Source organism: Cryptomeria japonica, chromosome 3 (assembly GCF_030272615.1).
Source record: "Cryptomeria japonica chromosome 3, Sugi_1.0, whole genome shotgun sequence".
Taxonomy (NCBI): Eukaryota; Viridiplantae; Streptophyta; class Pinopsida; order Cupressales; family Cupressaceae; genus Cryptomeria; species Cryptomeria japonica.
Window position 1 is genome coordinate 458,651,012 of NC_081407.1, and position 24,487 is coordinate 458,675,498.

The 24,487-nt window shown below is 35.6% G+C and overlaps 1 pseudogene; it reads left to right on the top strand.

Annotated features, from left to right (window-relative positions):
* Window positions 1-2,124: 2,124 nt before the first annotated feature.
* On the top strand, window positions 2,125-4,406 carry LOC131874238 (uncharacterized; annotated as a pseudogene).
* The last annotated feature ends 20,081 nt before the right edge of the window (window positions 4,407-24,487 follow it).

Consider the following 24,487-nt stretch of genomic DNA (forward strand, 5'->3'; position numbering starts at 1 on the left):
ACATTAACACATATACATAACTCTATTCCTTTTCATACTCTTTCTAAGGTTCATTTTTAAGTACCAATCAAATGTTTCTAATACCTGTCTTTACTCATTAGAACAATTAACACATCATGAAACTAAATGCATTTATCCTTCTTTTACTAATGGTATTCGATTATTTCCTTAATCACAACTCATCAAGAAAACTATCCATAGCCATATGCAAGATCATAGCAGCAAGTTCTTATCTACATCCAAATAGGATTTTAATCTACTAAACAGGTTCAAGAGTCATATGATTCTAAAAGAATAAATACAATCTAATATTTCAATCCCCTAATTTAAACATAGTATTTCATTCTCAACATGATAAACATATCTATACCATGAACCACATACCAATACATCATCTTATAACAATAGCATAGTTCTTCTATATCAAGTTCATTTACATAAGAGCACATGGAGAAAGCACACAGTCTGTTTTCTACACCCCATCCTAATGCTTAATAATACAAGTTACATAGGCACATATTCATATTCCTCATTTACAAGAAATTGTAATATGGTAACATCTCTAATACATAAAAATTAGCACCATAGGACAACCACATAATAAAGAGCCATATTTTCCATACAAACCACAACTACTTCCTTAACTTCCATATCTCAAGATATCTAAAATTGGAGATTAACATCTTTCAAATCAAGGCATATATGATAATTAACATAATCAATACTATCCACAAAATATACTCAAGACATAGCATACATATCTCTGAATCATTTAATTCCTTTCTAATCAAGAACAACATCTACAATAGAATATTCATTTACAATAATATTATTCAATACATTTCATTCAAAAATCATCCTACTACATGTTCTATAATACATGTTCTCAATACGTTGATTACATAGTCTTCTTTACATTTCCATCTTTCATAACACATGATATCCATTCTGATTACTGTTATCTAAAATTTCATTGCCCATGTAATTTTAGCCAGAGGATGCATATTTATCGAATGATTGCATTTACATAAAGATACATCGCAGTGTTGAAAAAAGAGGGAAAAGAGGATATTTTCATTTGTATTGAATAATGATAGATTACAAATTGAGTTCATGCATCTGAAGCATATTTATATACACTGAGTTTCTTAAAACCTCACACAAGCCGTGAGCTTAGCATTCTTATCTTTCCTACATATCCAAAACAAAAAAGGATAGAATTAAAAAATGAGTGTGAGGATAACCAGTCGTTGCCTTGGGTTGCTTTGACTGGTTATTGGTTGCCCCGTTGCTCTTGTGAATGTTTTCTCGATCTTCAGACTTTGAAAACTCCTACTTTCCTGCACAAAAAAGAAGAGGTGTTAGATCCAACCGATCTAAGCAATGAAAGATTATCCTACGACATATCATTTATTATAGCCTATCATATTTCTGTTTTGAAAGGGCGGGAAAGATAAAGACAAATCACTGCTTCAGAAAAAAGAAATGTTTATGCTAATGTGTTTGTTTCATGTGCAGATAATTAGTTACTCTAATTGGCATGTGCCCCTGACCGAGGCTCCCTTCGGGTATGAGCCCGACATACCCTTTAGAGTAACTAATCTCAGAATATCAAGCGGAATGATGAAGAAACCAACTGAAGCATTAAAGGGACATGTTTGTTTTAAATATGAAACCTTTTACTTTACGATCCATGATATGCATAAAAGAAAATATTAATGAATAAACTGTTTTAAGGGACATATTATTTCAATGTGAAACCTTACAGTATTTAAAAAAGGGTCAATACCACATCGTGAAGATAAACAATCCAATGCAGCAAGTTGGTAAAGAAAAAGAGTATTTGAATCTTAAATGCATGTTCAAACAGTGAGCTGAATGAAATCAGAATTAACTGGTACAGGAATGAGTGTCACGAGCCCGTGCTCGAACTTCATTTCTACATAAGATCAATCCCAGCATGTGCCAAAGTCAGAAATTCAATAAGGATAAAACACAATCTAATATATAAAATCAAGTACTACAACAATTGTCTTTTCCATTCAGTGCAAAAGGACTTCATTGCCCAGACTGGTGATCCCAGTGGAAAGGGTACGGGTGGGGACTCGATATATAAATTTCTTTATGGAGAAAAGGCACGTTTTTTTTGGTGATGAGATTCATCCTGATCTTAAGCATACCAAGGTTGCTTCTCCTCAAGTACGCAATATTGGAAGTGTTGCTGGGAACTTGATGATGGCACATGAACATCCAGATTTTGTTTCAGACCTTGCAACTATCCTGACGGCTGTTGAAACAAGAATGAAAATATGTTCTGCTTACTACAACGGATTGCCTGAATTCGTTAATATTGAGCAATTTTTTGGCATGGACATGGATGGGAAGGTGATAACAGAGATAAATATTCCAACATTACCTAGCAATTCTCATTTTTTTTAGGCAGAAGGTTGCTCTGAGAAGAGTAAATGCTCATGCTATTGTGACTGTTGCATTTAAATTTGAAGTTGATCCCCAGACAGATAAAATTTTAAGCTCTCCAATCATTGTTTATGGAGGCATCAAGCCATTCCCACAATGAGTACATCAAGTAAAAAAAAAAAAAGCTTACAGGAAAATCCTATCAAGATCCAAAGGTATTGGAAGAATGTTTAATGCTCTTGCAGACAGAATTGATGCCCGATCCTTCTTTTGGTCGTTCAAAGTATCGATCCTTTTTAGTGGATACATTTTTCTACAAAGCTATCCTCTCTTTATGGCCCAAAAATTTCCTACCTGCCCGACTTGGTTCAGCAATTAAGAAGGAAATCCGACCAATTTCATCAGGATCCATCAGTTTTGATCAGGGGGACCCATCAGAGTATCCAGTGTCACAGCCACTCCCAAAATTATCAGCTCAAGCACAGGTCACAGGGGAAGTAGAGTACTTAGATGATTTAAAACTTGGAGATGGATTACATGCAGTTTTTGTTCTTTCAACAATAGCAAATGGAACTATCAAGGAGATAGACCCTTCGGAAGCCCTTTCAAAGAAAGGAGCTGTTGCGTTTCTCTCTGCTGATACAATAGCTGCAGATGGATATTGTAATCTTGTTAGTGATTATGAACTAGTTTTTGCATCTAAACGGGTTCACTACTATGGCCAAGCTGTGGGATTAATTGTAGCAAAAACAAAGTCCATTGCAGACGCAGCTTCAAAGCTTGTACATGTTATTTATACCGATGTAGTGAAGCCTATACTCACAATTGAAGATGCTATAAAGTCCAACTCATTCTTTGATAGCAGAGCTCTTGAATTTCAGAGAGGAAATGTAGCTTCTTCATTTGGATCTGACGAAGTCATTGTTGAAGGAGAGGTTAGTATAGGTCATCAATACCATTTTCATTTGGAAACACAAAGGTCCTTATGTATACCTGGTGAGGAGGGTTGTATGACTATTTACTCATCAACTCAGAACCCTTCACAGGTTCAACAATGTGTTGCAGTAGCCTTGAACAGGCCGCAACACAAAGTAAATGTAAATGTAGCACGTGTTGGAGGTGCTTATGGTGCCAAGTTAAATAGAACGCCCCCAGTCGCAATGGCATGTGCAATGGCTGCTGATAAACTTCAAAAACCTGTTCGTCTCTTGCTTGATCTAAATACAAATATGCAGCTTGTTGGTGGTCGAAGTCCATACTTGCGCAAGTATAAAGTTGCTTCTCAGAAAAATGGAAAAATTTCAGCAATTCAGATGGAAGTGTTCAATAACCAGGGAGCCCACTTTGATTTTGAGTATCCAGATTTGAGTTCAATCCCACTATTTATTGATGGGGTATATAACATTGCCAACTGGAGAATTGAAGGAAAAATAGCCAAGACTAACTTGCCTGCATGTACCTACATGAGAGGACCGGTATTTGTTGAGACAGCAGTCATGATTGAAACAGTGATGGAGCACATAGCACATGCACTAGGATTTCTGCCTGATATTGTCCGGGAACTCAATATGTATACTAAAGGAGACATGGCACTTTCTGGTCAAGAACTCATATACTGTAATGCAAAATTAGTTTTTGATACTGTGAAGGCATCAAGCAATTATGAAAACCGCACCAAAGACGTGAAGACTTTCAATGATCAAAACCAATGGGTGAAAAGAGGAATAAGTTTGGTACCTGTAAAGTTCAATGCCTTCTGGGAGGCGCAGCAAATGATCTGTTTGGTGAATGTTCATCCAGATTGTAGTATTAGCATTTATCATTTAGGATGTGAACTTGGACAGGGACTAGATGTTAAAGTTGCTCAGGTTGCTGCAATGTCATTGGGATCATTAATTGATGGTCATCTAGACATGGATGAGATCTATGTGCACTCAACAACTACTATAGTGGCAAAATGTATGCAAAAAATGTGTGCAAAATGTTAAAAACCAGACACAGCACGTTACTTTTCTGGTAGATGAGTTTGCAGAATGTGAAAAACAAACACAGCGCGTTATCTTTCTGGTAAAAAATATATGCGAAATGTATGTGTATGCAAGATAAAAACGAACACAACAAGTTTCCTGGTAAATGTGGCGAGCATACCTGTAGAAAAAGAGGATTTGCATTCAGAGATGAAGACTCAGGAAGCCCAGTACCCTTCATCCATGGCGGCACCAAACCCTCGAGAACCTTCCAAATGGTTTTCATTTTGCAAAATGAGGAAAATGCGATGGGAGTGAGATATTTTTAGGGTTATAAAACCCTTTGCCATATTTTATATTCTCCCTCAAGTCCGCTGGACTTTATTTTATTCAATATGATAAAAATCAAACATATTTGATAAATAAATGTTTATTAATATATCAAATATGTCTTACTTTTATTATATTTTTGTTTTTATTTTTGGTCCAAGACTGGTATTTATTTGTAAAAAGTATTTAATTACAATGCAATTATAAATTGTAATTAAATATTATTATTCGAAATGTAAAAGGTATACTCATATGCAAAAAATGAGACTAAGTCTTTTGACTTAGTTTTGAAGGAGGAGTTAATTCAGGAGAGATAAGGCTTTCATTGAAAGAAGTCTTTTCAGTTTGGGGACATAAGGAGAGTATATAGGATCACTCATAACCACTTGGGAAGCATTCAAAAGGAGTTAAGATATTTTTGGAGACAAGAGCGTCTTTATAGGAACATGAGGTTGTTTGAAACCAAATGGAGCAAATCTAGGAAGGTTGGAGCATTTTTAGGTAAAGGGTCGAAGTTGGACTTTTCCACCATTTTGGGGAGCTTTTATTACTTGGTTAAGTGTTTTGAGGCTGTTTCTAGTGCTTTTTTGGGTTGATTATTTATTAAGGAAGACTTTTCCAGGTTTATAGCCCTCTTTGGTGTCTTCTAGACTCCTCTTTTTGAGGCATTTTTCTTGCATCCGACCCAAATCAGTTGGGGTTTTTTGTACTTAGTGCAAAAAGACACTATTTTTGGAGTTAGTTCTGATTATGCAGAGAAGGCTCTTGTGACAACATTTTGTCCTTAGCATATTTTCTTGTATAATTTCTGTAACTCAATCTTGGAGACTGAATATATGATGATAGCATCTTTTGGAGCAAGGTTTTATTAAGTTTCTTTTTCAAGCCTTCTTTTCTTTCTGTATCTTTGTGTTCATAGCATGATTGATAGAGGTAACCAGTGAATTGTATTATTCCTTGTTATTTTGTCTCATCAAGAGCCTAGTTGCAGAAGTGTATTTTGTTTGCAGGTTGCAGTTTGTGTCCACAAGAACATGGAGCTTTCATGTGAATATATATTTTCCTTGATTGCTCAGTCTAGGACCTTTCTGTGAAATATTTATGCAGGCCTATATAGAACAGAAGTGTTACCCACTAAAATAGAAATTTTTGCAATAAGAGACCTATCATTATCATTTTAGTTTCCCTCAAAGTTTGGTGAATCACCTAGTTACTTAGTTTATTTTTATTGTTTCCTTTTCTCTTCCCTTTTCCTACCAAGTTTTCAGTTGTTAGAAGAGCAAATAGGCGATTTATCCAATAGGAACCGGAGGTTTCATTTCAAGTTGCGCATTGCCCACATGCAGAAGTGAATCCCATGTTAGGCCAAATTACTAAACTTGTAGTTTAGTAGGGTGCAAATTTGAGCCTTAACAATTACATAAATATGCTCCAAGAATCCAATCTCATGATGGGATACTATATATCCAAATCCACACATGCTAACATCTAAGAAGAATATCCCAATGGTAGAAGGCATCAAACCACCCGACCATGTGGAACCAAAAAGGAACCACCCCCTGTGCTAGGAGATGACCTAAGGTTCCAGCTCACACTTAAGACCTAAGCTAACACCTACCAACCAAAGGATACAACATAACACTACAAGACTCCATGATGCAACCATAACCGGTAAAACCCTCAAAGAGAATCAACCGGCTTATGCAACAAGAGTAACACAATGAAAGCAACAAGAAAACATAAGAAGATTACATAAACAAATCATATTATTTCTTTATAACTTTCGACAACCATTTGGTTATCATCATATAATCATCAAAGAACATCCGGTAGTTAACCGGTTACATGCAGGCTATCGGCCGGATAAAATCCAATCGAGACTCTAAGAATCAACCAGATCACTAAATGAGAATCTCAATACATATTCTCAATTCTACTTCCTCTGCCCCTACAAATGATTACATAATATCATATATATACCCACCAGAACATATCTGGGTCAACCTCATAAGATTACATTTACCAATGCAAGAAAATGAAACGTGTAACTAGGTCAGCCCTAAGAATTAAAAAAATCTTTCTGGAAAATAACAACCAAGAGGTGTGGTTCAGCAGGAAGGTTGGCCACATGCCAAAGAACATCAGATAAGACCCAAAATAGATCCACACACCAAGAATTGCACCGATACTGAAGGAAAACCAACCAGCAAGTACAAGAACTGTCCCGAAACCCAGAAATAGTTAACCGAAAGCAATAAATGATCGAAAAAGAACCCAAATGAACTGAAAAATCTAGAATTAAGCACACGAACTAGCCTAGAAATTGAAAATAAGATCTGCAATGAAAAGAAAGCAACTATCGATACCAACCAGTGAGAATACAAAAAACTGTAAAATGAACCAAACAAGAACAAAACTAAAAGGAAATATTTTTTGGTTGATGCAAGATTGCTCATCAACTGATGTTGCTCCTGCATCAGACAACCCAGGTATAAAAATATGTTCCTTGAGAGGAAACTCATAAACATCTAAAAGGATTTGGAATAAAGACCCCATGCTCATTTCTGATCCAAACATCTTCTTTATCTGCTAACCTCCATTGGAAACCAATAACACTAAGAGGGGGGGGGGGGAGTGAATCAGTGTTATACCGAAATAGAATATTTTAGCCTTAACAAAACATTCATGCACCAACTGGTATACCGATATAAATAGAATTGAAAGAAGTAATGCAACCAATAAGCCAAACACATAAATAAGAACCATAACACACAAATTTATACGTGGATAATCTCAATGAGGAAAAACCATGGTGATATTTGTAACCCAACATATCAATCCACTGGCCATATGAAGAGATATTACAATATATGATGGGCCTACTCTTGTAGAAAGGCTTACAACCTAGAGAACACTGCTCAATCACAATAGGAGCCTCATTGACTACATAAAATTCTAGAAAACAATCCAGAGAAGTGTGATATGCTAAGATAGCATCTTCTATGCCAAAATACAATTTTGGTTTCAGCTCTGTGTGTTCCGGTTGAAACCCTAAACCCCTTTACCGGAACAACCCTTACAATAAATTCCTCAGATACATAATTTTTCTGAATAATTACATTCGCATATCCATCACCATATCTCTATCCTTCCATATTCAAAATGATCTAATCAATCTGCCCTATATACCCTATACAAATTTATGCCTTATGTCGGCTTACAAAGATATATATAATATCAGATTACATGTCAACCATATAACATAAATGAATAAACATTAAAACAAATAGCTGATGTCGGATCCAAGATAAGTCGGCCTCCAATATGGATAACCTTTACTATACCATGTTGGCCTGCATTGCCGGTGACCAAAGAAATCTTCCTGACCTGCTGGTGCCAGTGCCAATGTAGAATCTATAAAGTGCCTGTCGATATACCATATGAAGCCAAAACCCAGAATCATGTTGCCATCAATGACAACATAGTGAAACCAACCAATAGAGTATCAATTTCCAAAAATCTCCCCCTTTGGCATTGATGGCAACACTCATGTGAAAAATGGTCATCGTTTCATCTGCCGGTTTCATCCAGCCCTGCTCCCCATGAGCTTAATATGCAAAATACTCCATATCTCCAAAAACTGCAAAAACTCTGTAACTTCCCCTAATGTATGCAATCCTTTGTCCTTTTTCACATCTATACTACTCCCCCTTTGACATCAATACCCAAAAAGAAATATGTCAAAGAATAAGAACTGTACAATGAATACCTCCAAAAATGTCTTATCGGAGTTTGACCAGTTTCAAGATTTTTGGATAAGCTTTCTCTAGTAACTCCACATAAGTATCCCAGCCAATTTTGAATGTGTCAGAGATAGATACAAGTCCACTCAATAAATATGCAAAAATTCTTTCTCATTGACCTTTGCCAGTGTGGGCTTTCCTAGCATATCCATGCATTCCTTCTTATGTACACATAGTGAATCCAATCTTGGACTCACCAAACCTCTCAGACTTTTGGCTCTCTGAATGATTTTATCTCTTTCCTTTTCAAGAGAAGAAAATTGGTTCTCCAAAGTCAAAATTTGACCATCAATTGATGTTGTCAGTGAAATTAATCCATCAAAAGAGTTAGCAATACTAGCAATTTTCTCCTGTATCTCTTTTATCTACATTTTCTATAAGTATCTCAGTATTGCAACATACCCTGTATATGTTTGTACATTGTTTCAAAGAATTTTCTATCAAAATTAGCTTCTCCTCAATCTTTTTCTTCTCTCTCTCAATGATCTGATCAAAAGCAACTCTCTTAGCTTGAGTGAATCTTTCAAGTGCTTGTCGGTTAGAGATCTGTTGTAAGGATTGAAAGTCTTTTGATATGTGCTCAGTGATTACCTTAAGCTTGCTGGAAGGGCTCACTTCATTTTCAATCTTACATTTTGGGACCAATCTGTGCAAAACAGTTCTTGACTGATCTATAATCCCCTTGTTCGTGGCTCCCTCCTTTATCAGTTTTTGAGTAGCCATCATCATCAGTTCCGTGGGACTCATCTCTGTGATGGTTTTCTTTTCCACTAGAGAAGTGTCAATTGTCAATAATGATGTTCCAACAACTGGTTCCCTACCAGATTTACCTGTTTTCTCTGATGATTTATCCTTTATTACCTCCTCACTTGCATCAATGTCTTCACCACTTGGTGCAGTCTGTGTAGCTGCTGGTTCCTCTCTAGGAACAGTATCCTCAGCCTGTACATTAGTATCCGAAGGACAATTTTCCTCAATGTTAGTATCCTGTACAATGTTCTCAATATTAACCAGTGTTTCAGTATTTGTCTCTACATTTGTGTTTATCGATGGCTCAATTTCCACTATCTTGATATTCTTCAAAACTAAGGGTGGAGTACCCATAATCCATTTTCCTTTCCCTTCAACCGGGGTATCTATAGTGTCGATCTTTGTCTCTGGTGAAGTAAAGAATCCTCTGTGTTCTCCCAAAAGTTTAATCCAAGCTTTCTGAGTTTCCTTTATTACTTCATTCATTATCCCTAGCATCAAGCTAGTTATCCCATGTTTGCTATTAAAAACCTTTCTATCTGCAGCCTCAATTGTCTTATCCATTTCATCTGGAGTTATGCTAACACAGATAGCTAAAAGTTCTTGCATTTTAATGTGTTTATCTTCTTACCTAGTAGATAACCTTCTAACATCTAACATGTTATATAACTCAGTCGGTATTTGATTTTCTATCTCTATTAAGGATTTCTTATAGATATCTAAGTATAACATGACTACTTCCTCTACCTCTCTCTGCTCATCAACCTCTAATTTGTCATAATAAAACTTAAAATCCTTTAACATTCCATCTTTAGTTATTTCATCTACAATTTCTGCACAAGTTTTAGGTGCAACCTTACCAGAATCAGTGTCATCCTTCTTCTTCCTCTTGACAGTACTAGATGCAGCTGTAGGTGTAGCCTTAAGTGCTTGCTTCTGAGCTGGTAACTTGATTGTGACCTTTCTAATTGGTTTCTTCTTTGCTTCTACCTTAGGTTCTTCCAGTTTCTTCCTAAGAACCCTCTTGAAGGCTAATGGTGTGTTATCCTCTGATTCAGAATCTACAGTTACAGGTTCAATGTGAACTACCGGATCCTTCCTCTTTCTCCCTTTCTTCGGGACAACATCAATAAGTGACTTTATGTCCTTTGAGACCTCGTGTACAAATTTACTTGCTTTTCCTTCTTGCTTTTCCCTTCTCTTTCGGTTGAACTCCATTTCAACCTCTAGAGTCTTCTGCTATGCAGTTCCACAGGTTTTCTCTGCCTCATCTATTTCTGCATCAATCAATTTTTTTGCATAGGCATCAAGGATTAATGCATCTACCTCATAGCCCATTTCCTCTATCCAAATCTTCCAGGGCTTGACTGCCTCCATGAGAGTCACATCCTTCTTAACCATGAAACAAATGTTGGTAGAGTATTTCTCTACCATATGCTCAGGTATTCTTATCCTAGACCTCATAGATTTTTGAAAAGCCTTGAAATAACCCCATATCTTATCATCCCTTTGACTTCCTAATGTATCAATTGATTGTTTTAACTATCTTCCTACCAGAATGTCAAAATCCCATTGCTTCCTACCAAAACTGGGTGTATCATTCAGAACGTATAGGGTCAAGCAGACTAACAAATTTCCATATCAGAAGGTGCCCTTCTTCTCACCTTTAATCCTCCCTAAGTTGATCAATAACTCTTCAAGCATCCAATCGCAAAGATCTAAATTTATATTTTCTCTCATCATCTTATATGCAGCCAAAATACATGAATTAGAGACAAAATTCAGTTGGTTTAACTGAGTTACCTTGTATCTTGTGACCATGCTTTCAAACTTGATGTCGGTGTCGGTGATAGTGCTCACTTTCATCGATCTCTTGTTAGATGTGGCACCGGTGATCTGCCTTATGAAGTCATTTGATACTTTCTTTTTCAGATGTTGCCCTACCGATGGTAAACTTGTAATTGCTCGGATGGCTTCCTTAGTGATTTTATAAGGTCTATCCAGCCATATGAATTCCCCATGTACTCTGCTAAGTATATATTTGATTATTTCATCCTCAAACTTCAGAATATCCAGAATATCTGTAAACCCTAGATCTTCAATGTGTTGATATGCCAGTTTGATCTTTCTAGATTCTCCCATTAGTTCATTCATATACATCCCCTTGATCTCTAAAGTTCCTAAGTCCTCTATATGATAATGAATGTATGCCCTAACATCTTCTACATACACCACTCCCTCTGAGACCTGAGAAAATGCTCCAACAGAATCTTTGTTGGTAGCCACATGTGGATACCACTTGAAAATTGGCCTGGGGCGGTCCTGAACCTCCACTACAGTTGGATTTGCAATAAAAATAGGAATAGAAGATGATCCTGCTTCCATGTTTCAAGAAAAATACCTTTTGTTCGCTCTCGGTGAAAACCTTCAACAAATCCTTCCAAACGCCGATGTGATTGCTCAAGAAGAAATCTGATTGCCTCTGATCGCACTTAGTCACTCTGAATCACTCTGAAATTGTTTTGAATGCAGGGTGATTAACAATGAAGTGTATTCAACCTTTTATCCTTCGAAAGAAAAACCCTAATCTTGCATTGACATAAATGACTGCCGGTGAAAGATATCGGATCTTGCTTAGATAATCCATGCCGAATAATCCTCTCTAATATATGGAACATCTTCTAGAACCTCTTCTCAGGGCATATGCATCATCTTCATGAATTTTTCCTACCCCTAAGGCATTTTCCTTAGTTACCAAATGAGCTCACTGCTAGTGTAGGATCAGCCTCTTCTGCCGAATAGGTAACCAGGACATTCCCATCTGATGATTACACTTCAGTCTTCCTAACCCATCTTTGAGTATGATCTTGCTGGATTTCACTAACCTTCTCTTTTCCTTTTTCATTTCATCCTCCATTACTAACTGGTGGATTTCTGCTTCTACAGAACTTAGCAATATGTCCAATTTCATTGCATGCATAACATGTAACATTGTTCTTCTGAATTGCTTTGCTAAAATCAGTGAAATTGCTTGACCTGTACTGAATAGCCATATGTCCAAATTATCCACAAGCATATAATTTTACATTCATTCTACAATCTTCTGTCTTATAACTAATTTTATTGCATTTAGAACATTTACCGGGACCAGAATCAGGGTTATGATTTGATCTGTTTCTACATTGCCTAGCCATGTGACCAAATCTATTGCAAACGAAACATCTACCATTGAATTTATATGCATTGAATTGTCTTACCGGTGCCTTATGGTTTTGATTTTCATTAGTAGTACCAAAACTCTGTCCTTGCTCAAATCCAAGTCCACTGGAATCTCCAATCTGCCTCTATCTCTTTAGTAACTCATCAAGCTGTGCTGAGATGATCTTGAATTTTTCTTTGTACTCACTTGCAGCAGTTAAATCATCTCTTAGTATTATCATTTGTCTCTCAAGCTCTTGCTCATTTCTCTGGGATTGTACCAAATAAGTTCTCAACATATCATTTTCATGAACCAACCTACCACATTCTTCAAACTTGTTCTTCAGGGATACAACAAGATTTTCTTCCTTTTTCTTTCTGTCCTCAATCTCCTTAGACATTCTCATAGTTATAGCTTACATTTCATTCTTCATAACCATGTTCTCCTGACTCAATTTCTGACATTGTTCCTTAAGTGCATTTTTCTCTTCATCATCCCAATTTGGCAAAAGTTCTTTCCTCCTAGCTTGAACAGATGATAGTCTCTCTTGTAGGACAAGAATGAATTCCTTAGCAGAATTCAACTCATCTTGTAGCTTTAAGCTTTTCAATCTTTGAACATCATAATCTTCAAGTGCCATCTCAAGCTACTTCTCCAAAGCTATATTCAATTATTCCAGTTTTAGGATTTTCCTCAAGCTGTTAAACTTCCTCTGAGGCACAAGGCTCTGATACTAATTGTTGGAAACCAATAACATTGAGAGGGGGGGGGGGGGTGAATCAATGTTATACCAGAATAGAATATTTTAGCCTTAACAAAACATTCATGCACCAACTAGTATACCGATATAAACATAATTGAAAGAAGTAATGCAACCAATAAGGCAAACACATAAATGAGAACCATAACACACAGATTTATATGTGGAAAACATCAATGAGGAAAAACCACAGTGGGATTTGTGATCCATAATATCAATCCACTGACCATATGAAGAGATATTACAATATATGATGGGCCTGCACTTGCAGGAAGGCTTACAACCTAGAGAACATTGCTCAATCACAATAGGAGCCTCACTGACTACATAAAATTAAAGATAACAATCCAGAGAAGTGTGAACTGCTAAGATAACATCTTCTATGCAAGAATACAATTCTGGCTCTATCTGTTCCAGTTGAAACCCTAAACCCCTTTACCGGAATAACCCTTACAATAAATTCCTCACATACATAATCTCTTTGAATAATCACATTCGCATATCCATCACCATATCTCTATCCTTCCATATTCAAAATGATCTAATCAATCTACCCTATATACCCTATAGAAATTTATGCCTTATGTCGGCTTACAAAGATATATATAATATCAGATTAAATGTCGGCCATATAACATAAATGAATAAACATTAAAAAAATTGTTGATGCCAGATCCAAGATAAGTCGACCTCCAATACTGATAACCTTTGCTATACCATGTCGGCCTGCATTGTCGGTGACCAAAGAAATATTCCTGACCTACCGGTGCTGATGCCGATGTAGAATTTGTGAGGTGCCTGTCGATATACCATATGAAGCCGGAACCCAAAATCATGGTGCCATCAATGAAAACATAGTGAAACCAACCAATAGAGTGTCAATTTCCAACAAACTCTACTTTAGGTCCTCCAGTGCCTCAACTGACTTCTCTAACCCTTGACTCTCTTTGTTTCTCTTCCTTTGCTTCAGATCTACACATTGTCTCCATTTACTGCTCTCTTTCTTCTACAACTCTGATTTGTTTCTACCACAAGACTTAATCCAATTTGTCATCATAAGCTCTCTGCCATCTGGTTCCATATGTCCATCAGGCTCATCTGTCAGATCCTTCTGCAAACTCATGTCACCCTCTGGTATAACCTCTACAACTGGTTCTATCAGATATTTCTTCAAACCTTTCGGTATAACCTCTCCCACCAGTTTCTCAGTACTGCAAAATTTTCTCAATGTTTAGATCCTTCTCTTTCTCCTTCAAAGAAATCAATGTGAACTTCTTCCCATCCTTCTCAATAGTGATTAGGTTTCTTCTACAGTCATAAATAACTCCTCTATCAAACTGCTAAGGTTTTCCCAACAAGACATGACAAGCACTCATATATATAATATCACACAAAACCTCATCCCTGAAAGGCCCAATATTAAAATTAACCAAACACTGCTCCTTTACTTCTATCTTTTGATAATCTTGCAGCCAACTTACCTCATAAGGACAAGGATGCTCAAGCCTCTTCAATCCAAGCTTCACAACCATCTCCTCAGATACCAAATTGTCAGTACTTTCAGCATATACAATAACTTTGCAACACTTACAACCTGATTTACGCATAGTTCAGAAAAGACTCTTCCTTTGAGAAGATCCGGTATCCTTTCTTTTGAACATAAGGGATTCTCCTTGCTTCGGTGAGAAGTCAGATCCGGTACCTTCACCTTATGGTTCCTCATTTTCCACACAACTTCTTTCCATTCCCTTCTTATATTCATAAAATCTATGTCTGGTTTCTCCACACTTGAAATATTTGCTCGAAAAATTCTCTACTAGTACTACCACTGCCTTTCCTCTATGTTTTTTTGCTTTGGTTCTTTACTCCACTTAGGTTTTGATTCATCTTCCTCAATAGGTTTCTTCATACTATCATTCATCTATCCTTTTAATTTCTCCTTCCCTCTATTTGGTTGTCTTCTTCTCATCTTCTGCTCAGCCTTCAAAGCATACTGGTAAGCTTCCTCAACTGTGGAAACCCTCAACATACTCATCTCATCCTGAATGTTAAATGCAAGTCCATTTATGTACCTTTCCACCTTTTCTCTATCCATCTCTCTATGCCCAGATCTAATCATCACCTTGTAGAATTCTTCAATATATTCCTTCACAGTCATGTTTCTCTATTTCAGGTTTTGCAACTTCTTGAACAATTCCAACTCATAGTCTCCCGGTATGAACTTGGCCTTCAATCTTGGAACCATCTATCTCCACCGGGTGATCTTTAATTCACTATTCTCTACTCTGTCTTTCTGCGATTCTTTCCACCATAAGGCAACATGCCCTTTCAACCTATTCTATGCCAACCAGATTCTCTATGGGTCCTTTACATCCTCAAACTCAATGTAGTCCTCCAACTCTCTGATCTAATAAATCAAATCCTCTGGGTTCAAAATTCCAGAAAAGTTGGAAACTTCAACTTTATGAACTTTATTCACTTACACCACTGCTCTCAGGAATCTTTCCTCTCTTTTATCTTCCGGTCCTTCAACTTTTTCAAGCTCTTCACCAGCTTCTTCATATTCATCCTAAGATTCAGGGTATCTCTGCAAACCAACCAAAGCATTTTGGATTTCATTCCACTTCATTCTTGAAGTCTTCCATCATCTTCTCTACCCTTCGGGGGTTTGTCCTTATAGGGACATCTCCTCTTCCACTATGGTGAACTGCCTCAAATCGACGATTTGACTACCAGTTTGAATTGCCTCCCCTCAACAATCGATTGAACACATGCGCAACTTGACTCCAATTGAAGATATGTCCACCCAAAGGAATGCCTGAATGTTCACAAACAATTCTTCTAATAGATAATTCGTAACCAGCTCTGATACCACTTAATGCAACCATAACTGGTAAAACCCTCAAAGAGAATGATCTAGCTTATGCAGCAAGAGTAACACAACAAAAGCAACAAGATTACATAAGCAAATCATATTATTGCTTTAGAAATTCTGACAACCATCTGGTTATCATCATATAATCATCAAAGAACATTCGATAGTTAACTGGTTACATGCAGGCTATCAGCCAGATAAAATCCAACCGAGACTCTAGGAATCAATCGAATCACTAAATGTGAATCTCAATCCTTATTCTCAATTCTACTTCCTCTGCCTCTACAAATGATTCCATAATATCATATATATATATATATATATATATATATATATCCACCAGAACATATCTAGGTTGACCTCATAAGATTACATTTACTAATATAGGAAAATGAAACGTGTAACTAGGTCAGCCCTAAGAATTAAAGAAATCTTTTCAGAAAATAACGACCAAGAGGTGTGGTTCAGTAGGAAGGTCAGCCACACACCAAATAAGATCAGACAAGACCCAAAATAGATCCACATGCCAAGAACCACACTGGTAATGAAGGAAAACCAACTGGTAAGCACCAAAAATGTCCCGAAATCTAGAAACAGTCAACCAGAAGCTATAACTAACTGGAAAAGAACCCAAATGAATTGAAAATATAGAATTAAGAACACGAACCAGCCTGGAAACTAAAATTAAGATCTTCCACGAAAAGAAATCAACTATCGGTACCAACTGGTAAGAACACAAAAAATTGCACAATGAACCAAACAAGAACAAAACTGAAAGGAATTTTTTTTGGTTGATGCAAGATTGCTCATTGATCAGGGATGCTCCTGCATCACTCCAACATAAGAATATAACATTAAAATACATCACATGGCTAAGTCAAAGCAATCAACCTCCAGAGGCACAATAAAAAACAAGGCATATGGATAATGGAAACATGTGGGGTAGAGTTTCATCACATGCTAACCTCATGTGGCATCCATCTCCACCTTGCAATCACTCAAGGGAGATCGGGTATACCGCTCCAATGGTCTTCCCAATCTAGGATCCCAAAAATGACCTCCCTGGGTCCATCCAATTGGGGCATAAAACAACATATTATTTATCTTGATTAGGTTAATTCCTAATTACAAACCCACTAACCAATTACTAATAATGTTATCACTTGCAAATTAAACCATCAAGTCTATACCCCCTCCTAGAGGCCTAATGCTCAAGACCCTGGTCCACACATGCAAGAGCCCACCCGCCCAACCATGGAACATAACCATAGGGTAAAACATAACAAAAGACAACACAATAACAACATAAAGCTCAACATGGAAAGCATCCAAAAGTCATTACAAAACTGATACAACTGAATCATAAAGATAGCCATCAACATACAACCAAGAGCCACTTAACAAGGATCAAGCCATAAGTTCATAATACCAAAATGTGATAATAGAGAGAGTCTTAAGAATGTCAAATACACATAAATAGGGGAAATACATGAATCTAATAACATAGAATGATCCTCCACAATGAGGCACAACATAACCTCTCGCTGGAGCTACAATTAACCATCCTCAACAACAAGGAATCACTCAACTTGCTAGAGTAACATATCAAAACCTTAATAAAAAAACACAAAACCACTTGTTGGAGCCCAAATGAATTCATAAATAACACAAATGAATGGCACAGGGCCCCAAAACCATCAAACATAACAAAACAAGCCTCTGGAATGAAGACCAAGCAAAGAAATCAACTGAGGGACTCAAAAACCAACCCAGAAATCTACCAACACTACTTTGGCACTATTGGAGCCTAGAGTATTGCTATTGTAATAGGGGACCAACTCATGGAAAATGGGTTACAAAGATACTCAAATTCACCTAGATTCGGGCACGGGCCTTACAATGGCATAAATACGACCTAGAAGTCACTAAAAGCTAATAAGAAACCAAAACAAAGCCTTGTTAAGGCCAACAATACAACGAATCCAAGAATTCCAACTTATATCGACAATTAATTTCATATAAATGATTACAAACATAGCCACTCCAGATCTAATCAAACCAAATGGACACAAGACAGGGTATACACCAACAAATAAACCTCAAAAAACCAACTGTTACCATAATGCATTCACGGACAAGTCACAATCAACATATCAACATACACAAATGCCCTTTTCCGGCAATACAACACATAGATTCATAAAATCATATATAAATCTATTTCCCAAAATATTACTCCCAATTATTGATAATAGAATAATCATTCATTCCCAAATGCCCGCAAACAATCTTTTAGCAGTCATGAAGAAAACAACTCTTTTCAAAAATCAAAATGCAAGAATGGAAAAAGATCTCCAATCTGGAAGTAGAGTGATGGTAATGCAATCGTAGCAGAGAAAAAATCCAAACCAACAAGCTTTCCAAAATTCAACCCAACCAAGCAATTCTAAAATCCAAAAGTTGCAGAAAGATATCCAGAAGCACACCCACAAAAATGCTCACAAAGCCAATAAATAGAATCTCATTCAAAACTACAGAGGAATATCCTCCAGTCAAAATATTCCAATAAAATATATTCTATACCAACCCCCCTTCCAAAAATTGAGGTAAGAATATAAAATAATATTATTTACTTTCCCTCAAATCTCAACCAATAAAATAATAGGGTAGGTATAAACATAATATTTAATTACTCAACTAGTAACAAGAGAATGTAATAATAATAGTAATTTAATAAACAATAATAATAAATTAAATCCCAATAAAATAAATCAAAGGCAATATAAATAAATGCTCCAATTAAATATAAAACCACAAATAATATAAATAAATAAATAAACAATTAAATAATATTATCCTCACAATCACAACCATGGATTATATGAGCTTTATCATCACCAAACTTCACAAGTCCACCTTCATACTTCTGTGAGCTCACAAACTTACTCTTGTCACTTGTCATGTGATGAGAGAATCCACTATCTATCACTCATTCATCTTTCTCTTCAACCTATGCAGCCAAGGCTCTTTCCACATTCATGCAGCTAGTAGAATCAATAGGCATTCATCCTCCACAACAAGGAGATTCATCCTCTTCCAAGAGGGAATTATATTAGTCGAGTATTTATGCTTATCAGTACATCCCTTTATTTATTTATTTATTATTTATTTGATTATTTTATATGTATGTGGGAGATATTTATAGTATTGAGTTTAAATTATATTGGCTAAAGCATTTACATGTATTTGTACATTTAATTATTTGCTTATTGTTTATCTATTATTTATTTTTGACTCATCTATTTATTGCTTATTTATTAATTATTTATATTGGTTTTGATTTAATATGTGAGTTTTTTATTTATTGAATTATTATTTATTTATTGTTTAATTATTGGATGGGTACTTATGTCTGTCCGTACATTTATTTATTTATCTTCTTTATTGATTATTTATTTATTGTTGAATTATTTATTGTTAATCTAATTATTTATTGTTCTGATTATTTATTTGCATTGTTGTTTTATTTATTTGCTATTATTCATGTACCTACCCCTTGTTATGATTGTGAGGAACCATCTTGCATTGCTTAGTTGCGTTGTATACTTAAGTGCATTCCCCTAAGTTGCACTTAAGGGGGGGTATTGGTGTAAATAATTATTCATCATGGATATTATTACACCTTACTTAAGTTTACTTAGGATAATGCATTTCATAGTAGTTTGGGTATGAGACACTTGGGTGTTTGTGCCACATTGGGATAGTGTGTGTAGGATAATTTCCACCTTTTATGGTGTTGATCTTGTTACTACTCTATCATATCCACTTATTGTGGAGTGATAATTCCACCTTCAGTGGGTGATCCACCTCATGTGGAATATTTTATTTTTCTCCTACCTACCACACCTATTTCCTACCTACCCTTGTTTCTTATTGAGCCACATGTCATGTTTGTGTGTTCACATATCCATATAGCCTTTCTTATATATGTAGGCTCATATTGATTGTATGAACAAACTTGATCTATTGATCATTTATCTATCAATGAGAATACAATTTATTCTTGTCCTATATTTTGTACTTTTCATTGAGCTCTTGATCTTGGCAAAATCTCACAATGCCCAACCAAGTCAATATTATAATAATATCTTGATCAAATCCAAATTAAAAGCAAAGCATTTTGAAGGAGATGGGAGCTTTGAGGGAATATCAACTTGCTCAAGTTAGTTTCTAGTAAAAGTATACCAAAAGCGATGCATTTGAGATCCAAGTCCAAAGAAATATGCTAGGAGAGAATGGCGTAATAGGCACAGTTAGCTAAACCAAAAATAATAATAACAATTACCTTGTTAGTATGCAATAAGGAGAAAGGGCAATGTTGGGGTCTTAGTCACCTTCCAGGCGCTCCCCAAGGACAATCCAATTTGTTCAATTCACTCCTACAAACTAAGCAAAATGCTGAGAGAGAACGGGAAGGGCGATATTGTTGGTTCCCTGCAAAGTCATGGGAAAGAGGGGAGAACATCGATGTGGTTCCCCTGCAGATAACTGATCTTTCCAAGATGCCCCTTGCAAGCCATACAAAATTGCAGAGAGAGAGAGAGAAGAGGGGGGCGATATGAAGAAAAAGCCTCCAAGTTGGATTTAAAAAAAAACTAATGCCTACGATCAAGTTGGATATTTTTTTTTTAAAACTCTCTTTTGGCTAAGAATTCAATCCAAATTATATGGATTTAGATTGATAAAACATGAGTGAATGGGGAGATCAAGTGAAGAAATCCTTATGCACTTGAGTTGGAAGAATTTAGAATAGCCAGCTATGAGGAGTTCTGATTTGGAGAAATTTTTTAGACTTTAAGTCATAGGGAGTTATCTCTACATTCTAATATTTAACTTCTATGTTAATTTTAAAACATGCTTAAATTAAAATTTTAATAATTTTAAATTTCAAAAATCATAATTTGAATTTAATTAATATTAAAATTTGATTTATTATAAACTTTCTAAATTGATTTTAATATTTAATGCAATTAATCTTATTTAATTATTACTATTAATTTATGTGTGTATAGGTTCACATTTCGTGAGTTACTATCAAGGAGCTCTAGGAGACCCCTCCTCGGTCATATGTTCGCCTTCGACGGTTGATCCTTCATTCACCTCATACTCAATGAAAATTTCATATCATCGTATATAAAAGTTCATAACAAAATTAACATTTATATTAAAAATGTTATTAATAGTATTTAACAACATTATCAAATTTTAAATAATATCGTGAAACACACTTATTAGCACGATAACATCAAATGTCATCAATAATATCAGTGTCTAGAAAAATAATTAAATAAAAAACTGGTTCATAATTTCCTTCCCCAGTAGGAAAAGGCATCGTCTCGATGTCTTAGTACACATGCTAAAACAATTATGTATTTCTCTAATGGAATCATACTACCACTAGACATCTATGCACTAATGGTTTGAAATAGATATGCAAAATGAATCATATTACTATCAGAGAATAATTAACAGAGAATGAGTGTCATATATTACTTCTAAACACGTATCTACATCATTTCTACATCCAATTAGATTTTATTTATCAATTCAAGTATTTGATTTGTATATGGAAATACTAATAGCCATGTGCCTTAAGAGGCTATCCTTATTTAAAATTTAATGGATTCACATTTGCCAAGTATAGAAGGTTATGCACAAGCTAGATGGATGGCCTCAATAATATTTTATGCAATGATAATATGTAGGCTAGAAGGTATTCATTATTTCTTTTTTTCGTTCATGCAATAATCATAAAAATGATAGTCTAAGGCTATGATTGCCTACTCACAAGAAACATAGCTCAATACTGAAATAATAATGAGTTAGAACATGATGCAATTCAATCTATGGGATAATTCAAGTTAGAGATCTCACCTATCCTGCTAACTTATGTGACCTAAGCATCATGCCTATCTCGTCACCATTATGTGACCTAGACATTATGCCCATCCCGTCACATTTAATTATGTGACCTAGGAATTATGCCCATCCCATCACATTTAAATAAGTAACCTAGGCATTACAGCCATCCCGTCACATTTAATTATGTGACCTAGGCATTAAGCCCATCCCATCATATTATTATTATTTGTTAATGCCCTGTGCATATTGAGTTTTTAATATATCCCAAAAAATATCATCACACAAACTAAGACGTGAGCCTACTTCATTCAATGTCATTCACATAGGTAGTCATAACTTTCTACAACTATTTATGCATTGCATATCACATCACCATATTCATAGAAAAATGCATGCTACCAACATTCACAACATCAAACATGCCAAGTTATACCAAGGACTTCTTAAGTTATAAGGCTTATTTTCAATCTTATCATTACTATAATTTTTCTACAATTTACTCTCTTGATTTCTTGATCATTACAAAATGTGACTATTTATGTATCATTACATGCAACTATGCACTCACTCATCTTGAAGATGTCTTCCCATCTCATACACAAGAAGACATATATGAGGGAAAAATTCTTCCACATCTACAGGACATGATACACATGATTAATTCCATTAAATGCTCACATAATAGGTCCAAGCAAGTAGGCCATGATGCAAGGGCAGTAAATACCTTGAATTATAGGGAATGATTACCTTTTAGCTAAGATTTCAACACAAAGGACCCTTATATCCTATATAAAAATGACAAGCTATGTTATAGGGATTTTCACATTCTTATGAGAACAAAACAAAGACAGTAGGCCTCATCAGATAATACCCTATTATAAAGGATTTATAATATGAATTTTATTTCAATTTAGAGTAGGAACAACACAAAAACAATTCATGAATGTAAGTTAAACATGAAGAAAAAAATTCCCATAATGTCATAAGGTAATAAATATCACAAGTTCTAGGTTGCAAGGAACAAAACAATTTAGTAATATAAGTTGTCAACCTATTAATCTAATACGATAACCTTATGTATCTTTCTCATAAGAATACTTTCATTCTTGTAAACAATATTGCATTCTTATCAGAAAATGATACGTGATCCTCTTCCAACAAATACAACCATATACAAAATCCATTTTGATTTATTTCTCACTCTAGTGCAGCTCTTTTTATAATGCAATCTATTATGTGTTGGATGTTTGTGGAGCATGCTGCAAATATGTGCTTGAAAGATATATGAGAGATGTGTTGTCATTGATGTCAACATATTTATCTGTCTGTGACAGTGATGCAGTGAGTTCAATGAGTTGGTTTGTTTTGTATGTTGATAATCACAATTTGCAAATTAAAGGGTTTTTAGAGGATTGTGTATAGATGATTCAATTCAATTTTTAGAGGCCCACATGAAGATTTGAGCGAGTTATGGATACCTGCATTGTGGATAGTTTTTTAATTTTTTAGTGATGCCGGAGTGTCAGTATTTTGATCTGCATTGCTCCACAATGCAATATCTTGATTTGCAAATTTGGATAAGTGTTTGGGAGATTGATGTGTATCTTTAATTCAATTGATTCGTGGTTTGGATCTCCACAAGTTATTTTTTTAGGTTGAAAGTCATTGTCGTTAGTGTTCTTGAAGTTCAGTATGATGATAATATGATTCTAGTAATTTGAGTTGTTGTGGATGTTGTGGTGGTAATTCATGATGCATGTGGATTTTTCTAGATCGTGTGCCTTTTGTGTTGGTGGTCTGCATGGATCGTTGTGGGCGTAATTAATGATTTTCTCTAGTGTGTTAGTGTTCTTCATTGTTTTGACTGACCAGATGCTTATAATGTGTTGCAGATGTTTGATGCATATTCTTGGAGGTGTTGCGTGTTCAAGGTGGTTGATTTGGGTTCGTGCTATGTCTTAGTCGACATTACTTGGTCCGTATGTGATTTTGTAGCGCATGTGATTATATTTTTGTAATTAGGTGATGTTTGTTGAGTCGACCTTGATGATCCTCACAAGGTTGATGTCATGTATAAATAAATATAATATCCTTGTAATTGGGTGTATGCCCTGATTAATTAGAAAAATAGGTTTTAGGGACCCGAAACCTTTTACATAAAGATCAAAAGGTAGATCAACAAAGATCAACTAGATCGGCATAAAGACGACAAACAAAAGACTGGCAAGATATCTAGCAACCCGAATAGACAACAAAAAACTAGGAACAACAAAGCAAAAAAAACTAGAAAGAAAGACCTAGACAACTAGCAACACCTACAAAGACTTAAGAAGTTTAGCAGCCTTGATGACCAATAGGTCATAATTCGCCAAAGCAACTTTGAGCTCTTTAATTTCTTTGTTTGGCTTTTTCTCCCTCTTCTTGCCTCTGGTCCTCATTCTTGGTCCTTGCACATCTTCCATG